At 34.8% G+C, this 4,779-nt stretch overlaps 1 long non-coding RNA gene across 1 annotated transcript; it reads left to right on the top strand.

Moving 5' to 3' along the window:
- The first annotated feature begins 996 nt into the window (after positions 1-996).
- Positions 997-4,719, top strand: LOC306898651. The gene is made up of 4 exons (XR_013787136.1): positions 997-1,192; positions 2,313-2,385; positions 3,003-3,159; positions 3,405-4,719. It is a non-coding gene; the product is annotated as an uncharacterized lncRNA (long non-coding RNA).
- Positions 4,720-4,779: the final 60 nt, after the last annotated feature.

The raw sequence follows: 4,779 nt of genomic DNA, 5'->3' as shown, positions 1-4,779 counted from the left end.
CTTTCCTCTTCCCCCTGCAGTTTCACTTGCATACTTAATTCATGTTTACAAATGTTTTCTCTCTACAAGCGCACACAAATACATCCCCACCGCACCTCGGGAGGTCATTATTCATTAAGATAACTTAAAGATGGATAATTCGGCGGTACGGTGCGCATTACAGATGATCAAAGGCAATATGAAATCAAGTCTGTTTGCAATCTCAATCCACATTTCTGATCTTGTTGTAAATCATTTATATGTACATTTTGTTTAAAAAAGGTCTTTCATCAAAATGAAATAACTATGAATCCCTTAAGTTATTCCCATTTATGCTTTTGGCTTTTATCCAAAGGGGCATTGCATTCAAGCAATACACTGTGTGTTCCGTGAGAATCGAACCTACAACATTTATCATTCTTAAACAATGTGAATTTTGGTGATGGATGGATAAAATCGAGTCCTTTTCTACAATTGCCATTACGAAAGTATTATGGGTTGCAAACACTGTTCCATGTTGACTTGTGTGTAAAGTTTTTAAAGATCAGTACTAGACATTGTAGTGTACTTTAACACACTGACAATTGCTCATTTAACATATAATGTCGATTTCTCGCTTCCTATAAACTGTACAAAAACATTTTGAAAATTGAGATTTGTGGAAACGTCTAAACACTTGAAAATTTAAATACAAATAAACTTCAAAGTAAAAATAAGTTTACGTTTAAAACGAAACAAAGACATTTTTGTTTTGATTTTAAGATTAACGTCCTTAAAAATTCCGTAAAATAAAGCACAACTATTTAATATTATCACAACATAAAATAATTTTTTGAAGTACTTTGTCGATATGAACCACTTACAGTATGTCGGCCATTTAAGCTGTCCGAAAAATGAATTGAATTAAATGTGCATGTTTACCCCGCTGTAATTGATTCTTCACTCATGATCTGGTTATCAGCTTGTCTTGGTCTCCTGGGACGTTCTAGAAACATGGAGCACATGACTGAGAACAGCAGGGACAGACACAGATGAGCCTGGGAAAGGAAACAGACGTCCAGAGGTTCAGTGACTGTCGCTGAGAAAAGAAATTCCCACTGTAATGAGCCACTGCACGTGTGTTTTTGTGCTGAATGTGGATCACAGCGGGAATCGATCATAAATTCTTCATCCAGCATTAACAGGAGATGTGATTTAAAGGTCTGCTCAGAAGGTAAGTGCAGATTATCATTTCAAACGTGATTTTTTTATTAAAATTTAAATTGAAAAAAAGGTTTAAAAAAACTACCCGGTTCTGTGTTCAACCTCTGACATTTTGTCAATTTTTTTCTCAATAATTTTTTCTTAGACAGAAATCATATTGTATTAAAAATATTTGATCTAGTCCGTGCTTCTCGAATGTTTCCAATCTCACGGTCTCTCCAAAACAAGAAACGTGGGATTACATACATTAACGAAGACAACTATACTCAATGTTCAAGATAAAACGAATGATGATATGAAATCTACATCGGTCTCCTGAGATATAAGTGAGCAACATTTGATAATTATGGGCTTTTTCTAAGTTTAAGGTCTTTCATGCATTTCATAATAAAGCGAGGTAGCTGTAAAGTGTGAAATACTACAGAAGCTTACAAGGGCTTTTGGGTAATAGGATGCTTTTCTCTGATATTCGTAATGTTTTGATACTGTTTAAGCCAGACTGAGACACACGCTGGTGGAAAAATCGTTCCATCAGATCAGAGCCAAAAGAAAGTTCACCTCTTGCCCATGTCAGTAAAAGTCAGACATACTTAGAGAATATAAATCATGAAATGTGGGAGATTCATCAGAGGGAAACTCTAAACAAGGATTGTGGAAACATGATAAAATGAGCTAATGGACCACAGCCATAACAGTGTCAGAGGAACAAAGAAAGCACTTAAATTATGCTTTATGAGACCACCTCCTTACCCACTGTGGATAACATTTCTCTTCAAGAAAGTCCTTTTGGACACACTGTTTCTCTCTTTCGAGTCAAACAAACAAGACTGTTTACTTGATAGACTAAATGATGCCTTGATTTCAGAGAAATCTAACTTCAGACAAATGTTTCTTGCTAAACTCAAATTTAAGGGTTTGAATTTTTAACATTTCTTATTTCAACCAAACAACCCCTCTACATTTTGTTTGATTCATAGAAAACTGTCTTAATAGTGTTATTATTAAATAAATGCATCTTGCATTCTTAGATATTTGTGCTATTTTTTCTTAATTTTGTTTGCTAGAAATTTCACCATCGCAACATGCATTGACTGAACTACTAACACACCTGTTAACAAAAACTTTTATAGAATTCTTTAGAAATGGAAAGGAAAGAGGCCTTCGTGATTTCCGCCGGTGTCATCGTTCTTTTAACATTAACAGGTACAGTGATCAGAATCCCATTTACATTCATGCATGTGCCAGATGCTTTTACCCAAAGCGACTTCAAAAGAATGGATTCAAACAACACATTTTAACATTCGGTATTGTTAAAGGAACCAAACATAGTGATGCTATAGATTTTGTGCATTTCATTTAAGTCATGGTTAAAAAATACATCTTTTTTCTCATGCAATTGAAAGATTTTTTCAGGCTTTAAGGACAAAAGCAAAACTATTTTTATAATTTTCTCAGAAAACAAAACAATATCTTAAGTCATTTTTCTTCTCAAGTATATGTTAATGTTAGAATGTTTATAGAATTTTATTTTGAAAAGCTTAAAAAAAACTGGACAGAAATAATTGTTTAAAAAGTGTAAAGAAGTGTTTTAGCTCGCAAGCTTTTATCTTGAACAAATATCATTTCAGCTTCCCCAGCACTGAATGCAACAGATTGTGTTCTGTCTGTAGGAAATAATGTCATTAGTTTGGTGAGGAAATGGGCATTTACAGACAGGAAGGATCATTTGTGTAAATGATGTGTCTCTCAATGGTTGTAGACGTGGCTTATGCACCATTTCTGAGGCATTTGATGCATTTCCATCTTTTTTCCTCGCTTAGGCTCGTTGGAGGGAACAGTAAATATCAACTGCCGAAAACTGCCATGTAACAAAACAAGCTTTGATGCTGCCGTTTATGAAAACTGTGTTGTTCAATTCAATCAAACGATGGCAACAACTGACTACCAACTCAAATGTCCCTGGCCAACCGCTAGACAGTGAGTTTACGTTTCACTGTAAAAGACAACATTTGATAAACTTACATGGAATAGAGCCGGGTTTCTCAGGTCTGTCCTGGAGCAAGTTTCACTAATCCAACACACCTGATTCAACTCATCAGATCAGGAAAGAAAGAACTCCAGGACTGGCTTGAGAAGCACATGTTTCCGAGTTTGATCTCTCCGTGAATGAGTTGATGATCTCTAGATTTCTGTTTCACACCTTCTGTTTTTGTCACTGTCAGATACTACAATGGCCTGACTGCATGCATGGAGATGTGGGGCAAACTCACATGCTGCACACAATCTTCCTTCAGACACGAGATGTTGCTGGAAACCCATAAGATCTATTTCTCCTTGTGCTCACGTCTGAAGGATCCAGATCCGTACGTCCTGTTCCTTCTCATTTCGCCCTGCATCATCATCACCTTAATAACGCCGGCCCTTTTCCAAAATTTCAGACTGTATGAAAAGAAACTGCCGAAGCACTACTGACCGGCCAGCGTATTAGACAATAAAAGTACAGTAAAAATGTGGGATATAAAATATAAGTCAACCATTGGTTCAAATTGATGAAGAAAATATCCATCTTTGATCCAACCAAATAACCCAGCTTGTAATTTTATTATTTTTTAAAAGGACGGCTTCGTTTAGTGATTATTTGCAATATAACTCATTTTCAGAGGACATTAAAGCAATTATTTAATTGCACTTTTTTATTTGGTCATTAAGTTGCTTTAAGACATGACAGCCCACTATGTCAAACGGGACAATAATAGGCACTTATATATGTTGTGTTTACTTAATTTCAGCAATCATGTGAATGTCTTATTTGCTGTGCTACTTGTGAAATATATTGTTCTATAACTGCTTGCTAGTATTACTGTTTAATGAAAATATTGAGCGAAAGTGTATTAACATCAAAAGCCTGAAAATGTTTGTAATGACTGACAGTGGGCATGGAAACTTGAAACACATAATAAATATTTATTCTGAGACAAAAAAATAACAATTTGTTTTACAATGCTATGAAAACCTTTTTTCTTTTTACAGAATAGCAATTGGTACTGCTATGAAAATATCCACATAACATCATCGTATTTTCAGTATTGCTAATGCTAAAGTAATACATTTTATAACATATACGAACTTGAAATGTTTGTCATATTTGCGGACAAACTACACTTCTTATTTATAACCAGGCAACACTTTGAGATCAACCAGAGGCCTTTCTGAAAATGATGCAAATATAAATCCATTAACCCACAAATAAAACTCAAGGAATTATGATTTTTTTCATCCTTATTTGTCTTAAAGAGCTAAACGTGTAATCTGGTGTTCATCCTATCTCCACCTAAAAGTATAAAGAGAAAAATTGCAATTCACATTGCTTCCATTAACATGTGAGAGAAGTCAAATTCTTCTTTTACAACCACTCCATTTTTCAGCCGTTTACAGCCAAATAAAATCTTTTGTCTCTTCATGTAAAAATGCTTCCTGTCAGAACTGCTGAATGTACAGTGTTGGGTATTAATATATTAATACAATCTCCATCTACATCTGATTGTCATTGTCTGTGTCATAAAAAAAAGAATGGCATACAGCGGACACACAGCATTA

Source organism: Barbatula barbatula, assembly GCF_947034865.1.
Source record: "Barbatula barbatula genome assembly, chromosome: 9".
In the NCBI taxonomy this organism is placed as follows: Eukaryota; Metazoa; Chordata; class Actinopteri; order Cypriniformes; family Nemacheilidae; genus Barbatula; species Barbatula barbatula.
Note: the sequence above shows the minus strand (reverse complement) of the source record. Positions and strands in the feature narration are given on the sequence as shown.